Source organism: Mus musculus, chromosome 13, assembly GCF_000001635.26.
Source record: "Mus musculus strain C57BL/6J chromosome 13, GRCm38.p6 C57BL/6J".
In the NCBI taxonomy this organism is placed as follows: Eukaryota; Metazoa; Chordata; class Mammalia; order Rodentia; family Muridae; genus Mus; species Mus musculus.
Genome location: NC_000079.6, coordinates 78,099,598 through 78,124,517, shown reverse-complemented (window position 1 = coordinate 78,124,517; position 24,920 = coordinate 78,099,598). Strand labels below are relative to the sequence as shown.

At 38.9% G+C, this 24,920-nt stretch overlaps 1 protein-coding gene and 1 pseudogene across 12 annotated transcripts in view; both read right to left on the bottom strand.

Moving 5' to 3' along the window:
• Positions 1-24,920, bottom strand: part of Fam172a (family with sequence similarity 172, member A) — a 457,564-nt gene that overhangs the window by 41,723 nt on the left and 390,921 nt on the right. For 2 of the 12 annotated variants that reach the window (XR_001780804.2, XR_003950473.1), the window contains one exon: positions 14,037-14,184. The exons of the other annotated variants lie outside the window; for them this stretch is intronic. The gene's annotated coding sequence lies outside the window, so the exon portion shown is untranslated. The remainder of the gene's footprint in view (positions 1-14,036; positions 14,185-24,920) is intronic. 12 annotated transcript variants of the gene reach the window in all.
• On the bottom strand, positions 1,603-3,525 carry Gm18990 (predicted gene, 18990; annotated as a pseudogene).

Below are 24,920 nucleotides of genomic sequence, written 5' to 3'. Positions count from 1 at the left end.
GACAACAAAAACAAACTTGATCAAGTAGTTTCTTGGGATCATTCGTTCTGCTCACAAGCCTAGGTTGCTGGTAGGTATAAGCAGACAGATTTTGAAATCTTTCTCATCTCCACTAGTCAGGGCTTCTTGATACGAAGCCACATTGGAAGCAAACCAATTAAGCAGCACCGCTAATCCACCTCCCAACAAGCCATTGCATAATCCATATCTGTCAACAGTGTTCAATAGTTGGAAGAATAGCCTTCTTCAATAGCAGTCCACCGTGTAGACATGCACTAGCAAGGATTTACACATTACATCTGAAGTGTTTACTGACTGTGTCTACCCAAAAGACCATAAGAAATGCACTACTTAATAATTTAAACAACATACCAAGCCTTAAAATAAATACTTCATGCTATTACACTTGTGTACTTGAGAGTGTTAGCCATCTTCCAATAGTCTTTCCCCCTCCTGAAGAGGAAGCATGGCGCCAGCACAATCAGCTGGAGAGAGTGAACAGGGAGCTAGCTCTCCAAGCTCTCTGAAGAGAGTCTTATTATGCAAATATGGGAATTATTATTTAAACACTGAAACAGTGAGACAAAAATTGATCTTTTCTTTTCTTTTCTTTTCTTTTCTTTTCTTTTCTTTTCTTTTCTTTTCTTTTCTTTTCTTTCTTCTTTTGTTTTTGTTACCAGTTAAATACAAGAACAACTTTCATCTCTATCAACGGGAAGGAAGCTGTTGACCTGATACCTTTGAGAAACTTGCTGGGCCAGTGAAAGAGAAACAGAGAAAATATTTTCTGCAATTGGTAAACTTGCTGTTTTCAGAAGGTCAAAAGGCAAACAAACACGTGACACATGTACCTTGTGAAAACCATGCCACTCTGGCTCCAAACTCCTACAGCAAGTGGTTCTCCAGGGGAAGACTGCCTGCAGGCACTGCAGTGTGTCTGTGGGACTCTAGTCCCCACCCCACCCCCACTCTGAGTTCATCTGACTAAGTCTGAGGAAAAGAATGGCTATGATGTGGATCCCATTTTCAATGATTTTTAAATTGTATTTAAAAAAGAAAAGATTTCCTAGTAATTGAGTATATAAAAGTCCTTGATATTAAATTTCTCTTTAAATAAAATATACTTTAATTGACGTCAATTTAAGTTTGACCACCTGGCTCTTTTTCTTTCTTTCACGTTTTCAGAGAGAACTGATTTATCTATTATTTTCAGCCTTGCAAATGTCTGTTAAAAAAAAAACAAAATAGTTCCCAAGTGTCCACAAACAGTCCTGATTGATACTAGGGAAGCTATAAATAATTGGAACATTAATCTTTTATGTTTTTAAATGGAAATATTTCCTGCAAAATGGTTACTCAACAAAACAGTAAGTTGCAAGTGGTCTGACTACAAACGCTGAGTAGTTTCGTATGCACCCATACACGGTATGGAGATCAGTCCTTCCATTCCCAACAGAGTACATGGAATAGTCCTGCTTACAGTTTACTGGAGAAGAGAGAAGGGGTAGTCACCCTACATACAAGTTTACAGTATATATGTTACAATGCATATGTTACATGTGTATCATATGCATCACCTCTTCATATAAAGGTCAGGGAGTCCCTTTAAACACTGGAACAAAGGAATGAATGCTTGTTTTATAAGACCTACCAAAGAAACAGCAAAATGAACAAGAACACACATAGGCACTAGTCTTAAAGCTGCACAATAAGGAAGCAAAAGGTTGGAGATGAGAAATTCAGGAAAATATATAGGTATGAGCTTGCCGAAGAAGAAGAAGAACGAAATCACAGTTCCAGTCTTCAAGGTTACAAAATGCATTCTGCATATCTTCAAGAAGCTGCGCATAGTCAGCCTTCATCTTTGCCTCGCCATCTTTCACTGGATCCTTGAATTTCATGGATGAGAGTTTATAGAGAATCTCCCCCATCTGCTCCAGGATAATGGACCATGTGATCTTACTGTCGCTCTGGACAGTGGTCTCCATAGCTTGGTGGGCCATGTCATAGAATGAAATCATGTTGGACAGCATCCCCACTGTCTTGTAGAATGGACAGAACCTGTCATAAGGAGTGTACACATTTTTTTGTAGGAAGTCATCTTTAATAAGTTTTGCTTCCTCCAGAGTGATTTTATCCATCGTCGCTAAAGAAGCATTTCCACGAGCTGCACAATTTCCACCAGATCCTCTTCTTCCTGCAGAATGTCCTTAGCTTTGGTCCTCAGAGGAACAAACTCTGTGAAGTGTTTGTCATAATACTTGTCCAAGGCATGTATGTAGCTGATGAGCCAGCTGGCAGAGGGGAAGTGCTTGCGTTGAGCTAACTTTTTATCCAAGCCCCAGAACACTTGAAGAATACTCAAGAGTTGCAGAAGTGACTGGCTGGATCAGAAAAATCACTCCCAGGTGGAGAAACTGCTCCTACAATGCTGACACTCCCTTCTCTCTCAGGGTTTCTGAGACATTTCACTCTGCCCGCTCGCTCACAGAAAGAAGTCAGCCGGGCATCAAGGTATGCAGGGTATTCACTACCTGCAGGCATTTCAGCTAAGAGACCAGAGATTTCTCTTAGAGCCTCAGCCCATCTCGAGGTAGAGTAGGCCATCATACTGATGTGGTAGCCCATGTCACAGAAATATTTTGATAGTGTAATTCCAGTGTAAATGGAGGCTTCTCTTACAGCCACAGGCATATTGGAGGTATTGGCTACCTGCACTGTCCTCTGCATGGTTGACTGCCATCAACTTCCATGGTGAGCTCAGGGAAGGCCTGGAGAACTTTTGACATCTCATTTCCTCTTTCACTGAATCTGATGTAGACTTGGATAGAGAGTGGGAAATCAGTCTTTTCACAGTCAAAAGCACCTGGAATAGCAGTAGTTCCTTCCTGAACACACGGACAAAGGGCATTGAGAACTCTCTGGCCAGTAAGCAAGGGATGATTGGCAGGTAGCTTTTCAGTGACAGGCTGCACCTGTCACTGAAAAGGCCATACTTGGACCATGCTGAACTTCTCCTTCACACCTTCAAATTTAAGCTCCAGGATGACATCAGATGCATCATAATTCTCAGGCGGTGCGATGTAAGTCACGCTTCCTCTGTTACATGGGGGTAACATGATTTTGTGTTTGATGAGTGAGTTCTCATTGACAAAATGGTTCCCATAATGCCAGGACTCAGCTCTACTGAGAGAGCTTTACCAGTGCAGAGTACAGGGTCTCCAACAGAGACACCAGAAGTTTCTTCATACACCTAAATGGTGGCCATGTCACCTTCCAATTGAATAATCTCTCCAACCAGCTTGCTGTGCCCCACTATCACCAGCTCATACATAGTAGCACTTGCCATGTCACAGGCTGTAATCATAGGCCCTGAGTCTCCATGCACAGAACTAAATGTGCTTTCTTTATCTTCATCATGGATTTTGGGTAGCTTGGAGAAATCCATTGTGTTAAATTTACCTGCCCAGGCTCAAAATGTAGACGGAACCAAGAGGCTCTGTCACTGAGAGAGAGGAAGTCTTCCTTTTATTTAGTTTTAAGGAAATGTGGAATTATGACATTTGCAGGTAAAAGATAGGGCTGGATAAGAACTAAGCTGTGAGTGAGGTAACCAAGGCCCCGATGGACAGATTCTGCACAGTTCCTTGTACATGTGGATCCTGGCTATAAGGTCTTCATATGTTGAATCAGGAGTACCAATAGTGAACAGGAAGACAGAAAGGACCACTGGGGTAAGGGCAGAGAAATAATTTAATAGGAAATGTCTTCCTTACTTTGACGTACATTTTAATGATGTTATCGAGTGACAGAATTTTTTAAAAGAATTAGGGATTGAGCCCAGGGTTCTGTCTATATTAAGCACAGCTCTACTACTCACAGAAACTTCAGCCCCAGAGTGCTCTTTCTACTTTAGAACCATAGTAATGGTGCATCATATTAAAGACACATATTTCCATGTTGATGGCATTACTTTCATTTCTTTTGAAAGTCCCTATTCTCCAAAACTAATGGCATGACTACTAAATTTTAAAATGTAGTTTTTACATTTTAAGAATTAAATAGGTTTATATTTCTCTATGCTAAAGTCTCTCAAGATCCTTCCTAAACCCTGCTGAAATTACTGTTTGTTACTAGTGTCTAGAGTCACTTTACAGTACCTTCCCTGTTCCTATCAACTATAAAACAACATTAATTTTTAATGCTCCCTTGTTTATAAAACATTTGAGTATGATCAGCACACAAACTCCATTTTCCTTTATCAAAGCTTTCTTTAACACCTGTGCAACTTTTATGAATACAACTCCTATGTTTAGAAACATTCTTTATAAAAATCATTTATTATGTTTCTGACTGAATCCGGGAACCATTTTTCTTGTTCATACTTTGGTAGCTTTCTGTTGTTAAAGGGTGCTACTGATGACGCCCCCATGCACATGACAATCGCAGCTTCGGGTCCTCAGTCCTATCACAAGTCGTCTAACGGCTTCTGTTTCTATGTGGCTCCTCTTGAGGACACATTGGCAACTATAGCAGTAGAATGTGCCCAGGACTTACACAGATAATTCCTGGATAAGATATCAATTTTTAACTTTTTTTAGCTTTATGATTCTCTGAAAATCACATTGCTGAGACTCTATTTCTTCACTTACAAAGTAGAAACAATAATATTCATGTTATGTCATTTTTGGGGAATGTATAAAATTATATATGAAAAAGGGTTTTATACATCCTAGAGCACCATCCCGATGGAAATATAAATTTCAGTGTCAGATATATGAGCTATTTGTGTTCTTTATTCTCAAGTCTAGATGCATTGTTATTTCTTTTCATAAAATTGTCAGTTGCATTGACCATATACGTTTAGTCCAATTTATGGAAGCATTTATAGTTACACACACACACACACACACACACACACACACACTACCTTGTACCAACTTCCAGGAGTTTTACAGTTACAGTAATTCAGAAACAGAGTTTTATGCTCTGCCTATCCACCTCTCTCTCTCACTGTCTTACTAGGAGTTCTTTGACTTTGTAGCCTTAAATTTCACATAATGTGGACATTTGTGATGTTCTTCTGCACAGCATCTGATTCACTCCCAATGGCTAAAGGAACACTTAGCCTATAAGTGGTATTGGCGAATAGGTGAGAAATTTCATCTTTGAAAGAAGGTCGGTAATTTACAAGGGAAGGGACAAGAAATTTAAGTGGCTTAGTGTGTTTCTTTTTCGTCTCCTAGATAAAATATCTTAGGCAGTGATACAGCATGAGTGAAAGCACACAGCCTTAACATGGACAGAGAAGTGCAGAGAGTCCACATACATATCCTTAGCCAAAGGAGAACCACGTCTCCACTTCCTAAGCTTTCCAGTCCTAGTTATTCATGATCTCGTTGCCTTTCTAAGTGTTTGTCAACACACTTCCTAATATGTGATATCAATTATTTGTTGGGGAGTTTTTGTAATAGATTTCATTTTGCCTCATGCTTATTGTTCATTTCTTCTTTCTAAAATGTCTACTCCTTTAAGGCAGAGGCTCTGCCATGGCTCCTGTTGTGTCTTCTTCCCGTGAGAATTTGCAAAGTCAGCATGTAACATGCATTTGTTGACTGAATATGAATGTGAATATGAAGTAGTGGAAGCTCAATTGGACCTCACTGAAAACTAGAAACATAAATGTTCTAAGTACTGCAAATGTTTTATTTTCTAAGCATAAATATATGCTTTAAAAATGCAGGTGTCAGGTTCCAAATAGTAAAAATGATGAGCTAAGGCATGTCTGCCTCTAACCCACTTAGAAGTCTCTTATCTTCAACAACCTCATCATACAAATATGACTGTGAGAAGCCTTTGGATATACAGATAACAAAGCTTAAAGAATACATTTGGTTAAAACTGGATTTAATGCTACTTTCTGTTTTAATAGGGTTCTCAGTAAAAAGAACTATTTCTATTACCGAGAAATAATTTTATGGATTCATATGCTATTCAGATTTATCTACTTTTATTTTTTTATTTAAAAGTCATAAAAGGAAGAAATAGGGTATTGCTATATTATTTTGATCTTTAATATCTCACCACACTTAATGCATTTAAAAAAGAAACAAACAGAGAACACCTCACATCTTCCTTTTGGTCCAACCAAATGACAGATGGACATTACTCACAACAAAACCAGGCAGAGTTTTGAGGCTTGGGCAGGATGCAGCTTTCCGCCCGCATGGTCTCTCGTGTGGTAAGGATGCAGCTTTATGCCTGCACGGTCTCTCACATGGTAAGAACCTGCTTCCTGAGCCCCCAAGGTGTTAGTAACACCCCACAAGATGTATGCTTGATGGATAAAGCTTTTCCAGGGCCACCTACATCTTTTTAATTTTCCATGCTGTCCTTGCTGCTCACCAGGGGTTAGGTGCCTCACATACATTGTTTTTCAGTACATGTGAACTGTAGCTATGGAAGATGAGCCTCTGTAAAGAGTGTGCTTCCCATATGCCTGAGAGAGCATGGAGAATTGTATACAGGGATAAGTTAACACTTTACTATCTGCAGATCTCAGATAAGAGGAATAGAATATCAGGAGCCCTGAGTGTGCAGCCTCTCTGTGAGCACAGCCAATAGTCAGTCTGCAGTTTGCTTGATGTTTTATAGGTGTCCACTCTGTGAGAGGCAGCACAAGAACTGAGAAAACCGAGATACAGTCCACTTGACGAGAACAACCTGTTAGCCCATTGGGCAGACATTAGCAAGGGAGAAGGGAGATGAGCAGAAAGTTCCATTAGAACACTTGACTTTATGGAAGATATGTCGCAATTGATTTTTCCTTGACATGCAAGTTTTTTTTTTTTTTTTTTTTTTGTCCAAATTCTTATTAAAAACATCAGCAACTAAATTTGCTTTCATGGGCACTGTTTTTAAGGTAATACTTCTTATTTTCATATATTTTAGTGAGGTAAGTGGCTATTCTTTACACTGGACAGGACTTTTGCAAAGTTTTCTCTCTGTGAAGAGTAAATGGCCTTTCTCAGGATTTTAAGTTGGGCTTCTATTATTTCTAATGCAACAGCAACTGTTCTCTCAGTTTTTCTAGGATCTTTGTTACTTAAAGCTCAAGAGATGCTTACTTCAGGCTCTCATTGGAGGCCTTATTCTTATGCATTCATTTCCTACCAGAAAAACTAACAGACATTGAAGAGTTGAGATTAAGGTACATACATTACATATTGTTTAGGTTCTTCCATTATACAGTGACTTATGATAAGAATCAATGTAGTTTGTCTCTTAATCCTAAAATTTAGACATAATCCAATATTATACTGTATGCTTTTATTAATCATTGATATAAAACACCAACAATGTAAGGGAGGCTGACTATTTTGTAGTGCTTTGGTGAAAGACATCTCCCACTGTGTTAGTTTCTATTTCTTGGATAGTGAGTAATCTATGTAATTTTGCTTTCCTTTTTCCTTCTAGAAACATTTACTTTAGACAGCTGAGGCTAAGAGGTTAACAAAAAAGATGAGATCACTGACTTCAAGGCATTTGTAGTCTTAGGAGGAGTGAGACATCAGTCTAAGAATTTAATAAATAACAACTTATTTATGAGAAAACAGCATGTATGTGGTGACTTTTTTGGTATTTAGTATACACAGTATAGCTTTCCATATGAGCTTGCATGCTTTTGCTTTCTAAGCAAGGTCAAGCTTGCCAGCCATCATTTCCATTCTTTGTTTGGTCTTGACTGTAAGAAAACTCATAGATAAATTTTATGATATAATATGATTGTTTTCTTATATGCTGATGGCCAATTACTTTTATCTTGAACTAGTTTCTACTTTAATAGAAAGGAAAGGCCATAGAGAGACGATTCTAGGTACAGTCACCCTACTACAATGTCTTTTTAAAAAAAGATTTATTTTATTTATATGAGACTGCCACTGCCTTCAGACACATCAGAAAAGGGCATCAGATCCCAATACAGATGGTTGTGAGCCACCATGTGGTTGCTGAGAATTGAAGCAATCCATGCTCTTAACTGCTCATATCTCCAGTCCCACAATGTCTTTTTCTTTCTTTCTTTCTTTCTTTCTTTCTTTCTTTCTTTCTTTCTTTCTTTCTTTCTTTCTTTCTTTCTTTCTTTCTTTCTTTCTTCCTTCCTTCCTTCCTTCCTTTCTTTCTTTTTTAATTTTATTTTTAATTTTATTTTTAATTAAATTTTTTTTTTTACATTTTAAATGTTATCCCCTTTCCTAGTTTCCCCTCCAAAAATCCTCTACCCCCTCTCCTCTCCCCCTGCTCCCCAACCCACCCAATCCCATTCCTGGCTCTGGCATTCATTCCCCTATACTGGGGCATAGAATCTTCACAGGACCTAGGGCCTCTCCTCTCATTGATGACCGACTAGGCCATCCTCTGCTACATATGCAGTTGGAGCCATGAGTCCCACCATGTGTTTTCTTCGTTTGGTGGTTTAGTCCCAGGGAGCTCTGGGGGTACTGGTTAGTTCACATTGACCACAATGTCTTCTTAAAGTTGCATTTATAGTTGCATTTTAACACTTGAATTGTTCTACACACTCACTTTTGTATAAAGCAACACAAAATTTTTATACAAGTTCCTACTTTGAGTTATCTTTAAATCCCGTCATAGTCTTTACAAATGACAGGCTTTAAGATAAGTCAAAGTTGGAACTTTCTATTACCTTCAGCTCCACAACAGAAACAAGAACTGATTAACATTTCATAGAAATACCACAGATCATGCTATGTTAAAAAAAAAAAAAACAACTATCATCTTTCAAATTCTGCAGTATTTTAATGGTGCTTCTAATAGTGCCTACCACTTGGAAGAATTCCACTGTTTGGCTCCTACAAAGTGGTTTTTTGACAGCAAATGTGTAGGAACCTGTATCTATCCTGAAACTTGAATCTGAGCCATTTAGACATGATGATGTTGCCCAAATGTGAAGTGGTTTCCATTGGCAGTACCATAATATCTTCACACTGAAGCATGAAGCTGAGTTTGTGGGATGTTAGCTACCAAAGAAGCAGAAATTATCTAAGTCTTGATCAGATGGGAAAAAAATTTAAAAAGACTTGCTGGCATTCATTCATTAGAAAATGAAAAAAAAAACTAAGATGCTAAATAACAAAGTTAACAGCTCTAAGGAGAAGCTGGAACTTGTATTCTGAAGGCTTTATCATCATCACTACCCTGTTCATACTTGCCAATAAATGTGTATTGAGTTCTTGAGCTCTCTCCATGTACAAAACACAATGGGGTTTGCAAGTTATAATGGTCCTGAAAGACCCATATTCTAAGCATGGAGTTTTCACTCTTTTCTCTAGCATCTCCCCCGACCCCCGCCTCACCTAACTTCTTGTTTCCTTAATGCTAAAATCTTCTTACTCTTCTTTCTAAGCCACCACAAGTTCCTTTTTACCTGCTTGTAATTCCACATATATTTCATTGGGTCCTGAAGATAGGAGATGCTCAATAAATATGTATGAACTGAAGGAATAGAACACAAGGGTCTTATGTTTAATTGGTAGACAGGAACGAGGTCATGTCCTGCTGTCAGACATCTTTATTTTAAACCCTGTACTTAGCTGTGCTCCTGTACATTTATTAGTAGAACCTATTAGGCTGGCAGGAATAAGATATAAAAGAGACCAAATTTGGATTACAATTCTTCTTTAGGCAGAAGAGGGAAAACAAGTTTGTTTGTTTGTTTTTTTTTTTTTTAATATACAGAGAAAGCTATGAAGAGCCAATTTCTAGAGAGTCTTGTAGGATATAGCAGCAGTCAGGGAGACCAGATAAGGAAAGGTGAAACCAGTGAGAGTAGGATGATGGCCCTGAGAATAAAGAAGACATTACAAACCAAAGGGAGAGGAAGAAGGCACAGAACACATGACAAGTTGGAGAGAGGGGCTAGTCAGAAGGTCTGTGTGACACATCCTTATAATATCACTAACAGCAAAAGTCATAGTTTAATAAAAATCAAAACAATGATTATAAGCAATGACTTAATACATGATAGGACACTGCTAATAAACCCGGCATTAGGTCAGAGGGTACAGAAGGATGAGTGGGGCAAATGCTGCTCCTGTTGCCACAGGCTTAAGAGATTATGAGAAAACAGAGAAGCTATAATAATACAGGGGAAGGGCTTGATCGCAAGACAGAGACATAGATGTTTATGATGGAGCCCTAGAGTATAATGGAACATATGTTGGTAGCACACACAGAGTAGAGTTTGGGATTTCTTTGAGGAAATAACATTTAAATAATGGTCTTGTTAGTAGTTGGGAGCCCTGAACCAGGCATAGCATGTTGAGAGAGTGTCAATCACAATGCGTTCTCACCATCTGCTCCTTCTTGGGAGGCTACATTGCTGCCAGACATACTTCAGGACAATAAGGGGTCATCCTCACTCATGACTGATTAAATCTGGGAAGGGATTGAGCTGATACGGCAAGTCCATTGGCCTGTCACTTACGATCTTATAAAATAAATCATTTTCAAGAGTTTGAGTAGAAGAAACTAAGAAATTCTTGTGGCATTGAAGCTGAACTATCCTGAGGGAAGCTAGAGGCCATGCATTTGCCAAAAGTTGCTACCAGAAAGAGAATGAAGGCAGAACAGGTGCCAGCCAGAGTGAGTGAGGGAGAAACAGAGACCTTTTTCAAGAAAGATGCCATGTATTCAGTGAACAAGAAGACCTTTTAACTTTTTTTTTTTTTTTGTAGAACAATACTAATTTTCTATGACTTTCCAATCACAAGGAAATAACTACATTCTTGAAAACAGGCACATTTCACATTAGACCAGTATTAGAAAGTCTAAATGCCTTCAATTATAAATTCCATGCAGGATCCAGTTTTCAGCAATTTTTGTAAGAATTTCTTTAGGAGATAAATTTCATGTTCACTATAAGAACTAAGAGTTGAGCTAGCTAGCTGTGCAAGTTTCGATTCTTTTTTTAGGGAAAAAGGCTCAATTAAAACAGGTCATCCCATATTGGATAAAAGTAAACTAAAAAGGAGTGACTGTATTGAGTTCAGCTACCAGGGTAAATAAATGACTACAAAGAGAAACAAATCTGCTCACTCCTTTTAAATGTCTTTAATTGTCATAATTATAGCACTCTTATCTCAACACAGATGCATGGGATACGTTCTTAGGAAAATTGCCACAAATGTTGATACTTACACTCAAATGTTATATTTGTACATTATATACCAGACACATACAGACGAAATATATTCAAATACACCTACACACCTAACTAAATGTCTTTAGTAAGATACCAATTATACCAAATAACAGAGTAAGCCAATAAACAGAACCGACAATGAGAGCAGTAACTGGAGCAAAGTAACCCTTCACACGACTCTGCATGTGTAAGCAGCCCTGAGATAGTGACCCCCTTTTTTCACCATTGGGCTTTCTCCCTCCAGTTCTTTAGTGCTGATCACTATATAGACAGTGGCACATCTGTTCCTTGATAACTTTACTCCCCTCTTCCTCTCCTCAGTGTATGTGTGTGTGTGTTTGCGTGCGTGCATGTGCACGAGTGAACATGTGAGTGTGAGTATCTGTGTCTATGTCCCTGACAGTGGAGGTCAGAGGTCAGCCTCAGGTGTTGTCCCACAGCAGCTGTCTACCATTGATTTTGAGAATTGGGACCTGAGGTTTGCTGATAAGTCTAGGCTAGCTGGCTAGAGAACAGGATTCTACTTGCCTTCACCTCCCTAGTGCTGGAATTACAAACAAATGCCACTATGACCTACCCAAGCCAAGATTACATGCCTACACCACCATGCTTAGCTTTTTATAAGGATATAGGGGATCAAATTTAGGTCACCATGCATGTGTGCCAGACTCTCAAGTGACAGAGCTATCTTTACAGCATGGTAGCTCTCATCTCTTATGTTGACCACACTGTTTTATACTGTTCCTACAACAATCCTTAAGAAGGCTAAGTTAAAGGAACATATTTATTTTTCATATGTGTTATAGACTGCACAGGGCTACTTCTGAAATGTGCTCATAAAAACAGAGTAGCTCTGCTCCCCTTCCATTGCACTGCTGGACATCAGGAGTGGGAAGGGAGAGAGACAAGTGGGAACACCATTTCACATGCCAAAGGTAATTTTCATAGTAATTACAAGTATTTGCTAAATGAAGGGTGTATTTTTTCCAGCAGTATATCAAAAATTACAATGAGAAATTAATCTCTTGGCTCAACTGAAGATATTTGTTTTTAGACATTTTTACTTTAATAGTTAAAAGAGTGCTGTTTTGTTTTTCTGGGGTGTAAGTGAAGGTATTATTTTATCATACTAACTTCATTTGTTTAAAACTCATTTGCCAGGCTGTGGTTGTGCACCTTTCAATCATTTGGAAGGCAGAGGCAAGAAGAGTTCTGAATGAGGCCAGTCTGGTCTACAGAGTGAGTTCCAGGGCAGCCAGGGAAGGTGACTAGGAAACACAAAAGTAAAACAGTGACAACAAGCTCATGGAAGGGGCTGGAGAGACGGCCAGGAGCACATGCTGCTCTTTCGAGGGGACTCATGGTGGCTCAGAGCCATGTGCAATGCCAGTTCCGAGGGATCTAACCCCCTCCACTGGCCTTCGTGAGTAACAGGAATGGATACGGTATACACACAAAGATACAAGCAAAACAATCATATATAGAAAATAAAATTAATAAATCTAAAACTAAAAAACCCATTTAATCTCGCTAATATATGCGTAAAGCTTATCAAAACAGAGTTGTATCAAAGATGTTCTAATAAAAACTAACAAAAACTATAAAATATATTCCCTTGGTTTTTGATATACTTTAAAAATAACATAGATCAAACTATGATAACAAATATACTAGCAAGATTTCTATAAACAAATAAAGTTGTACAAGAAGGCATATTAGCCTCCCCTTAAGTACAGATACTATAGAGCCTTATGGAAGGAGTCAGAAAGAATCACTTACAGTGTTATCAATATGTTTTGGAATGACATGCACATACATATGAAATTAATTAGATGTAGCCATAATAACTAGCACTACTGTAATATATTAGAACATGGAGGCCATTATTTATGCTTTTCAGTGGTGAAGGAAAGAATGAGTCTGCATGGAGTGATGATCACAGAAAACAAGTTGAGTGAGAACACACCTCACGGCACACACAATACCTAATCTCCACATGGATCCCAGGAGTTGTTTCCCATCTCCAAATAGCATTTGTATCTATCTTGGTTAACAAATATGTCACGAAGATAGGACCAAATTTGAAAACACATGTGGACAACAATCAAATCTGAAGAAATAAAGTATAAGAAGAAAGGAAGAATAAAAAATATGAAGTCCAAGTAGGAGAAGACAGACTGGAGATAGATCATGGACAGTTGGCACAGGTATCCAGAAAGCCCAGATAGCATAGCTTTAACTTCGAGAATACAGGGAGCAGGTACACAGTGCTTGATTAACACAGAAGCATTTCTCATGTTAGAGTTTATTGTACACAGAAAACTGCAAATAAATAATGATAAACCTTCATAGCATGTCTGATAATCTGTGGTGACAAAATCCTAGCGCTGTCACAGTGGCCACCTGAGAAACCTGCACGCACTGAGCTGTGACCTATGCAGCCTTTTATCTGTGTGTGTACTCTCCATAGGCCGTGCAATAAAGGCCAAATGATAATTTACACATGAATCAGCTTCCCTACAGCACAGGCACCAGAGATATTCCTTTTCTCTGAGCTTGGGAGAAAGGCAGCCAGCCCCAAGCTTGTCTCACTAGAAATCATACACGTGAAACAGTGATTTCCTGAGAAATGGCAGGTCAGCATAGGGAAGCTGTGGCGAATGCCTGATAAAAATGGCAGCCACAAAGGACTAGATGAATATTTAGTGTGAAAATAGGCCTGACAGCAACAATGAGTCTTTATCCTACTCAAAACAGGGAGTGTCATACAAATTGAAATGGAGATACAACCCTGATAGAAGATTACACAAGATACCTAGGTGGGATCCTTAAAGTCTTCCAGCCTTGTTTCTCATACATGCAGGCTTATGGATGCTCTTTCATCCAGAATGTATTCAGAATACAGTTACTACACAAAAATGGTGTATGGCAGACATTGCCCACTTTGATGATAAGAATCCGTCCTGAGGATTTAAAAATAAAGAAACCAGGTAAAGCTTTCACACTTGGAAAAATACACCAGTTACATTTTCTCAAAATCAGAGCTCCTTGGTTCAACATTTAAATATTTATCAAAAATAGGAAAACATATATTGCCATAATTGTTTTGCAGAAACAGAAAATGAACAACACTTGTCCTGGCTCATTTCACAAAGAAACAGAGATCCATTACCAAATTAATATTAATACACCATTCCACTGTAGCCTCCTAGTCAGTCACAGGTACCCAAGTCAGTAAAATTAACATTTGTCCTTTAATTATTGCTTCAAAGTCACATGTGGACCACAGCTCTACCTCAGGACATGTTTGTCTGCTTACTCACCAAGCTCTCTGACTGCCTTCACATTTCTTCAGAACCTACTGTTACAAGAATTCTGCCTTAGGTCCTACTGTTGGTGTAGCATTGGATACATAAGGTGGTTGGTAAGCACTAAGTCTGTACATGGACTCCAGCACTCAACAACAGCCCACAGTCTTAAAAATAAATTTTATTCATGAGTTGTAAATATAAGAAATGTATAATTTGTGGTTCATAAAAGGAAATTGCAAATTTTTATTCACTTGGAGTCCAGAATGGAATTTGTAAATTCCAGATCACAATTCAGACTGAAGAAATGGCAGGACTACGAAGAGTTATAGGATTTAAGTCTTAGCAGTTCTTGTAACAAGTTGCATAATCAGCATTCTGGCAGTAAACAGGTTTTGATGTGCTTAATTATTTTTGTGTCTTTTTCACATGAGGGGCTTTCTTTTTAATCCTTTCAACTGCTTCTCTCATCTCTCTCTTGCTTTTAAAATATATCTTCTTTTTTCATTTTTATTAGATATTTTCTTCATTTACATTTCAAATGCTATCCCAAAATTCCCCTATACCCTCCCCTCACCCTGCTCCCCAACATTTTTAAGCTGAAACCTCTTCCATCTCAGGTCTCTTCTCTTCATGCTCCTGGAACTCTAGCACCTGCCTAAGTTATCACATCCCACAGCCCCTACAACAGAAGCATGGTCAGTAGTCACATAGACAATGGCCCAAGCTTCTGACCTTCAGGCTAAACTCTTCCCCAGTAACCTAGCAACTGTGAAGACCATAAAAAGGCGTGTTCAGCCCCACCTTGCTCTCTTATGCTCTTACTTCTTACCCCTCACTCTCACCTTCTCTCTCCTCTCTTTGTCTTCTCTCCTCTCTTCTCTCTCCTCTCTCTTTGTCTTCTCCTCTCTCCCTTAGTTTCTTTCTCTCTAGCTTTCTCTCTAGCTTTCTCTATCTATCTATCCCTCCCTCTCTCTCTCCTACCTTCTCTCTTTCCCCCTGCATTTCTATAATAAAGCTCTTAAACCATAGAGAGTCTCTGCTCCATCAAGATCCACTGTGCACTCTGGTCAGTGTTGGGAACCTCTTTCCTCATCCCTCTCTCCTATAACCCCGGGATGACAGGGTGTCACCTCAGGGTCCCCAGTTGAGGGCTGCCCCTTGTCCACCCCCCCACATCATGGGTTGAAGGCTTGCATGCCCACCCAGGGCCGAGTGGAAAGCGTCATAGCAGCCACCCCAACACCTGCGTCTGCCTGCCCAGAGCACAGGAACTCTGCCCCGACATTTGGCCCCTTTTCCCTTCCCCTTCTTCCCCAGGGCCTTCCCTGGGCCTCCCCTTATTTTGTTCCCAACCGTTTTCAAGGTTAAAATTAGCGTTTTCTAATTTGCACTTGGGAGGCAGAGGCAGGAAGATCTTTGTGAGTTTTAGGTCAGCCTGGTCTACAGAACAAGTCCAGAACAGTGAGCGTTACTACACAGAGAAACCCTGTCTTGAAAAAAACAAAAAGACAAAGACCCCCAAACCAAGACAAACAAACAACAAAAAGTGTTTTCCTTCAGCTATAAGATCTTAGTCACAGGAACCCTACCCACCATTTTGCTTACCCACAACCATAGATAGCATTACCCCAGATCTTGCTAAGCACAGACTATCTTTGCTAGATGGCCGTAGCACCACTGTTCTTAAAAATGCATTTTAAAAGGTCAAGCCACAATTTAGCTCAGAATATTTACTACAGTCTTTAGCAAGTGTGTAAGTAAAATGATGTCCTAGTTGTATACCTTTTTGGTATACAACTCTTATCACGGTTGGAGAAGATAGCCTGCATGTCCCTGAATGGCAGCAGAGCAGTAAGGACCTATGATGTCATCAGGTTTATCAGCTGTGACAACCAGTACCACTCTCTAAATGTCTTCTTGTGCTTATGATTCTTTTTCCATTGTTAAGGAAACACCATTTTAAAAGGCAATATAAAAACGCTGTGGTGTGGTCAGTGAAACTGCTCAGAGAGTAAGAGCTCTGACCTCATAAGACTGGTGACTTGAGGTTGGCGCTTTGAACCTATGGTGGTTTGAACCTATAGTGGAGAACCTATTCCTAAGGGTTGTCTGTGGGCCTCCATGTGTGCCCCTCCAACTACTACCAAATCAAAAAACAATGTGTTGATTTAATACTAGTTTACTAGTAAGGGTTACTTTAAAGATGCAAGGATGTAAGGATCAGCAATATGGGTTGGGTTTATATTTTAATCATTTATTTTATAATTAATTAAAATATAGCCCATATGTGTAAGAAAATCAAGATAAGCAGGATAGTGCCTGGGTGACAGAGGCTTTTGAAAAGCAACACAGAGACACGAGAAATCACAGAAATCACAGAATACCAGACAGTCAAGACAGAGAAGAAAATGTGAATGTGTCCATTCTGGCTAATAATTTTTAGATTCTATTTCATAGCTTTTCTTTTCAGTTATGGCGAGGGAAACGGGAAGAGTATACAACTAGAGCTACACCCAATGCCATTTTTCTGTGTTTGATCTTCTCTTACAGCACACTTTGAGGCGAGCAGCTTGTAGGAAGGGCTCCTTTCTCTGGGATTAGAGTCAGTTCTCTCAGACCACGCGAGAAAAGAGACAATGGAGAGCATCACCAGAGTTCACAGGAAAGGCGGACATTGCATGAACATTGAATGGGGGGAAAGTGAACTGGCCTATTACTGATGTGCATAAACATAAGTCTATAATTACTTAGAAGTCTGAGATCCTTAGATGTTTTTCATAATCAGTCTGGAACACCCAAGTTAAGTTGAAGGTCCTAAACTTTACATGCCATTCCAACATTCATTTTGGACATAAAATGCCAAACATATCCATTCCCAATGGTTTTTCTTGGTATAGCTATGTTTCTCACCACATAGAAAATGAAAATGAAAACAGGATGTTAAAACAGACAACTCAGACTTTGTTCCTGTGACTTGTGAACAAAAGAATAAAATACAAACACACACACACTCACACACATACACACACTCTCTCACATATAACTTTCTTACACACATACAGACTCTCAGATACACATACACACTCTTTCTCACATACACATTCTCTCTCACACACACATACACTCTCTCACACACATACTCTGTCTCTCTCTCTCACACACACATACACACACACACTCTCACACACATACACTTTCTCACACACAACTCTCTGTCACATAGTCTCTCTGTCTCTGTCACACACACACACACACACACACACACACACACACACACACTTCACCTATGATAGAAGGGACAAAATAAGCAAGGGTATTATTTTCAGGCAATTGTAACATAACAGCAAATTGGCATACCATTGCCATGGCAGGAGGTGGATAAAATTAATATGTAGGAACGGGTGTTCATACCTGATGGATAAAGTATAATGGGTGCTTTTTAAAGGAAAATCACATTTGAAGTGGGTGAACTAGAGAAAACCCTAAAGGGTTAGATAGTTAATCATTTAAAAAAGCATCTTAAACAGAGCTCCTCAATTTATAAGATGGTATTAAGTTATGAATTCCTTTTGTTTTTTAAAGCATATTAAGTTGATCTATGAGTGCTTTACCCAAGGAATGAATGTGTAGCACATGTCCTTGGAACTGGAGTTACAGATGGTTATAAGCCATGGTGTGGATGCTAGGAACTGAACCTGTGATCCATGTAAGAGCAGCAGGCATCTTACCTTGCTGAGCATCTCTCCAGATCAAGTTACAAGTTCTTAATGTGTTACTAAGATCTAAGAGTCTATCAAGAGACTTTCCATTTATGGTCATTGCCATATGGGTGCTACTGCCAAACTTCCTACATTGGCGTGGCCAGTAATGGCTGATCTGCATTCTTCAGTGGAGCTTGCATTGGTAAGGTGTGTGGAGATTTGATTGTGCATACAGCTCCTGTTAGTCAATGATCACTCATGGTGTCAGAGATGTACATTCTAGTCAAGTAACTTCTAGGTCATATGACAAGTTTCACATGCAAATAATGAGAAAACTGTTATTTTTTCTTTCTTCACCACATTTTTAAAAAATCTGTAGACTATTTTCATTTTATTAATTTTTTGAGAATTTCATATATGCAGTACTTTAATTATTTACATCATTCCCACTATCCCTCTTCCTCCCAGCTCCTCCTGTGTGCCCCCCACTCTCTTAAAATCACAACTTTATTTACACACACACACACACACACACACACACACACTGTTGCTAGTAAGTACATGTGCTTAGGATTGATTTTCATAAAAGTTTAAGGAGCATTTCTAAGTGCCAAAAATTTTGTTGTGATTTCCCTCCCACAGCAGGTTTTCTCTCAGACATCTTTATCTCAGTAAGTGACATCATCCTGAAGCTGAATCCAAGCCCCTTGGGTCCACTCCTTGTTCTTCTCATCCGATGGCTTCCCTTATCTAAGAGACTGTGTTTTGGTTACCTCCTTCCATCTTCACTTTTTTTTTTTTAAAATTGGATATTTTATTTACTTACATTTCAAATGTTATTCCCTTTCCTGGCTTCCTCTTCTCCTTCCTGCTATCCCCTTCTCCTTCCCCTTATACCACCCACCCACTCCCACCTCACCATCCTGACATTTCCCTACACTGGGCATTGAGCCTTCACAGGACCAAGGGTCTCTCCTCCCACTGATATCCAACAAGGTTATCCTCTGCTACATATGCGGCTGGAGCCATGGGTCCCTCCATGTGTACTCTTTGGTTGGTGGTTTAGTCCCTGGGAGCTCCTGGGGGGGGGCGCATCTGATTGGTTGATATTGTTGTTCTTCCTATGGGGTTGCAGACCCCTTCAGCTCTATCTTCACTCCTAGTGCTGCTATCTCATGCCTGGATTTCTTGCCTTTGGACGGCACCCAGCTGCTTACATTTGCACTGTTACTACTCCACTCTCTAGTACATGACAGCTTCCTTCTGTAAAACTGCCTTAGGATAAGACTGCGGTGTGCAGGCCTCTGCATGGACTGCAGCCTCTCCTTGCTCATGGTGCTGTTACCTCCTTCTGTTTAAATATGGAAAAATTATATCTATGAAGAGACAGGCTTTCTGAAGTCCATCTTCTATTTAGGTAAAATGTACTGGAGATTGGTACACTGTATAAATGCTGAAGAGTTCAAAATTAATTTCATTTATATGTATACTATTTAAAATAATTCTCCAATTTGTGTTTTTTTTTTTAAATTTCTGTAAAAGTATTGTGTAAGAAGGAAGCAATTTCCTTACACTAGAGTGTTGGCTCCTCCTAGGAATAAGTCACTGTCTCAGGACTGTCATTGCAATACACAAAATGCTATCACTGATTATACACTAGAAAATGGAAACTGTTTTCTCCTGCACTATGGGAAGCAATATAAACCTTTGAAACAAGGTATTTTACATAATTGTATCTGACAGGACACTACTAATTTCACATTTTTCCAGATCCTTAAAGAAACCAAGTTAGTTTAAAAGAGAAGTTGGATAGTCACCCTGCTGCACTATTATTAAATAAGGATTGATATTGGTTGTATAATTGAGTAAAGGGTGTAGAATATAAGTAAACAAAAGAGAAACTCCAGCATCATATGTTTATGTTTCATATCTCATCTATTCATTAATTCATTCACTCACTTTATATCCCAATTGCAGCCCCTCCCCCTTATCCTCTTGGCTCCCTACTCATGTCCCTCCTCCTCTCCCCCTTCTCCTCTGAGAAGCTGGAAGCTCCTCCTGGGTATCCCCCAACCCTGGCACATCAAATCTCTGCAGATTTATAGGTGCATCCTCTCTCACTGAGGGCAGACAAGGTGGCCCGGGGGATCCATAGGCAGGCAACGTAGTCAGAGACTGCCCCTGTTCCACTTGTTGGGAGACCCACATGAAGATCAAGCTGCATTTCTGTTCTATATGTGTGGGTTTGGGGGGGGGGATGCTAGACAGATCTGACGATGCAGTTGTGGCTGGCTTGCAACTTACTATGTAGACCAGCCTGACCTAAAACTTTACAGATATCCACTTTCTTGTGCCTCCTGAGTACTGGGATTGAGTGAATCACACACCCAGTTTAGTAGCATAGATTTGATGTATGAAGAAAAGAATGCAGATAAAATTCAAATGTAAAAAGTCATTTTGGATGTTAAGTGTTCTTGGTGCAGTTTGTTCTAAATGGCAGATAAGAACAGAAGGTTAACGACCTTAAGAGAGACTTTGTTCTGTAACTGAAACCATCCTTAGCATCTGATTAGTAAAAGCAGGGAAGCAGGATTTAATGTCTCAGCCAGATGCTGAGACCATTGCCAGACTTTATCATTTTAAATGCTGGAGAACTTGACTTATAGGAAACAGTTTGGACATTTATTACTTGTTTCTATGATTTAAAAAAGTGACACCTCAAACTGAAAAAAAAAACCCACCCTCTTATACTGTGCAAAATGTTCAAAACCTAGGAAAGAAACCATGGTAATGCATAGACTTATTCTTTTCTTTGTTTTCTAAATCTTTAGAATGTTAGCCAGTCACTGAAGGACATGTGCACAAAGACTTTGCCTAGAGAATAGGAGTTTCCTCCCCTATGCCCCCAAATATCCTGGAAAAGATTAAAAGCAGAAGCTAATATGAAGAGAGAGCACACTTCCTTATGTGACTGGGAAGGACTGGAGGGTGCTGAGGAAGTCGACACCGAGCAGGAACAGGCTGCTCAAATTGTGTTGACTTAACCTCAGAATCTCTTTCCTTCACTGGTGGTAAGGACAGCATTCTCCGTAATTACCACCAGTGTTCAGTTTTTTATATATACAAACAAACCAAACCATTTTGTTCATTAATACTAACATACTCAAAACACAGGTTGTCTCTAGCCAATGAAGTAAAATACAATACTATTGTGGTATAGTATCATAAAAGCTTTCACACTTAATAGAATATCTCCTATTTTTTTATAAGTTTTTAATGTTGTCCTAGTTTATAATTGGGAAAACATATATCTCCAATAGAATACATATGCTAAGTCTGAGGCAATTTTAAGTGAAGTAATTTAAAGTGAAATGTTTTAGTCGTGCTCCTCACTGACGCTGATGGCTTTGTTTTGGGATACAGAATAGAAAACTATTTCCTCAATATATCTTGTGTTCAGCATAAAATATTTAAAATGTCTCATTGCCAAGAGATCTGGTGGGAGTTCATGACAGATGTGTTATTTCTTTTTCTTTTTTTAAACAGTATTATTGTGTCTCATTAGCACTGATGATTTTTACCCATGGCAGAGTGAACTTCTTGAGAGAAAAGAAAAGCAGACCAGCTTCCCCGAAGAAAAGAAGCAACTGGGATAAGATGGAGACAAGGACTTTCAAATCCACCAATGGCCTATCTTGGGTCCCTTTATGCATGCACATGTGACCAATGCAATTTCCTTCACAAGAACCCACAAAGCCTCAGCCTAGAGCATTCTCCAGGTGTTAGTTTAGCTTTGTCATTATTTCCTATTTATAGACTCTGTCTAGGAAAAGAAGACAAATGACTGTAAGTGGGGTGACTGTGATGAAGTGAGGCCTCTGAAGATAAGACGGGACATGGTTGGGGTCATTATCACAAGTGACTTCTCTTTGCCCAAAACCATATTTTTATTTAGTGGAACTAAAATCACTGCAAAGCAAGAATAATTTCTGTCACATATTTCCAAGGAGATGTGTATTACTTTTATTGTAAAACCAAAAACCAAAAACTTTTCATGGCTGTGAGGTTTTTTTTTTTTTTTTTTTTTTAATAACACACTGATGGTGCCAAAATGCTCTCAGAATACACCAAGAACAATATTAGAGAAATTATTTATCTTAAGGAGTCTAATTAGAAACAAGTGACACCATTATAATCAGAGTAGTCACAGGCCTAGAATGTCAGTAAATACCAAGACCATCTGACTCAAATGAAGTTTAAATTTATAAAGTTTCAATTAAAACATCCACACTCTTTCTTTCACCTGATTGCAGCCCCATATGGCAAGGTCAACCCTTGAAGCTAACCAACAGTTCAGTTGCCTCCAGTGTAGCTGTTATCTTCTTCAACAAGGGGAGACATTTGGTACAGCCTAAAGCTGGGGCATGAACCCTGGCAAAGCTTAAGACATTTATCTGACAGCATCAGCTGACACTCCACAAACACATTTGCTCTCCATGACCTCTAAGCATTTGTGATTAATCAAAAATGTATCTTGGATCTTGAGAACAAGCTACAACCAGGCACACACACAAAAAGAATATAGTCTCGATCTTGCTTATCGACTCGAGAGGTATATTGAATTTAGAAATAGCAAATAGAATAGAATGATCAATACGTTCTCACTTGTCCATGGAAGAGCAAACTTTATCCCTCAAGCAAAAGACATTGATCATGTAAATGCTTCAGGACTCCTTTAAAACTAAGGAAAGCAGAATGTACGCGGTGTTTGGGAGTGGGGAAGGAGGTGTAGCAAAGAACAGTTTTTGCTCAGAAATGCATAGCTTTGGAGACCTGCAGTATTATGTTTGTAATGTGTTGTCCTTAAGAAAAAAAACTGCCTGCTCAACTTAAAACCACTTTTAGCTTAGTGCTGCAGAATGTTCTTAATAAAACCATATAAAGGAAACTTTAAAACTTAATGAAGGAACATTCTTTGTGCAGAGAAAACTCCCTGCCTTAATTTAAATGAGCACTGTTATAACACATCCCTTATGCACTGTTTACAATTTATAATTCATAATTTATGCCTCTTGGTTCAAACTTACTATTTTCTACAGTCATCTGCTAAGTAATATGATTAGCATGTGAATATTACAATATTCTGCTTCCCAACACAGTATAATTTAGCATGCTTTTATTTTCATTTGTACTTTTCACTTTCTAATAACAATATTGAGTCCCAAGGAAAGTATTCAGAGGCAGAAGTCATATGCCTCAGCTTTGATAAGATGCAAATCATTTTTTTAAACCTCAACAATTGAACTTATTAAATCCTATTCTTGCTTGATTACCCACTGGCTAGGTTACAGTTGTTCATGATTCTATGGCAGGATTGTTGCACTAAAGGAAAACTACTCATCCTGGTCCCCGTTGGCATGGCAAACAAACTTTCATAGCATGTGATCACTCTATAAAATGGTGGTACTAATTAGAAGATATAAACTCACGCTGAGACATGATATGAATTGGCTTATGCATCTACGAAGCTCACAGCAGTACTAGATATATATGGATGCTGCTTTAAACTACACTAAGCAGAAAGCTCAACTTCTAAAAATGCACTTTAAGAAAGCAAAAGTGATTGAGTTGAAAAACAAAATCCCAGCCCCTTATTTTTGGTTTTGCTTTGAAAATGTTTCCTGTGTGCTTAAAGGTTGCCCACCGCTTCTCCTCCATATGTTTACCTAACTCCGACTCTTCAAACAGGAACTGCAAGTACCAGATAGCACAGCTGTATGTTTTGACATCCATGGTGAAAATGAGCAGAAAATCTAACTGTTCCATATCAAGAAGTATTTTTACTAGTGCTAATGTGCCTTAAATACCTTGTTCCACAGATGAGTGGCCTGGCACCTGCTGCATGAGAAATAGCCAATTACTGTTCAGTGTCTCTAATTTTCTGATTCAATTAGCATGCTTCAGAGCTTTCCAGTTTAATTGCAAACTACTTCACAGTTAGCTCTCTGATTAATCATTGCCCATCTGCAAGCCATAGGAAAACTTAGTGGAACAAATTTGTGTACTTTGGAATGCTGGGAGCTTAGCAAATCAAACTTGTTTTGGTGTATAAAGCTTTAATTTTGTTTGCCCTTTTCAGCTGCACTTGTAAGAAGCGCTGTACTGATTAAACAGGAAGTCTGGACAATAATATGCTACATTATGCATATAATTACTGTAAATACAACCACGATTGTAGAAACATCATTTAAGGTTAGGCACTAACATGAATGGAGAAAGGGGGGGGGTCACAAAAACACATTTGGAATCAATTTCTTTCCATTATGACCAAACACAAACTCAATGGGGGAAAGCTATGTGACTCACAGTGACGTCATTACAGCACCTGTTCCCTGCAGGCATTTAAAATTCCAGCTTTTCATGTATTCATAAAAATCTTTATTTAATTAGTATACTACTAAGTTTTATAAGCTTTGTTTATAAACATGTATTAGGATTTTAAATCAAACTGGCACCACATTGTTTATGCTTCATTTTCCAAGCTTTCTTCTTGTGCCCACTGCATGTATGAATGATAAAAACCAAAACTCTTTTAACAGTGCTTTGTCTGCGTTGCAGAAAATCTTAATCTAAGGTCATGATGCCTTCATTTTTGAACAAGGAGCTCTGGATTGCATATTTTGCCCA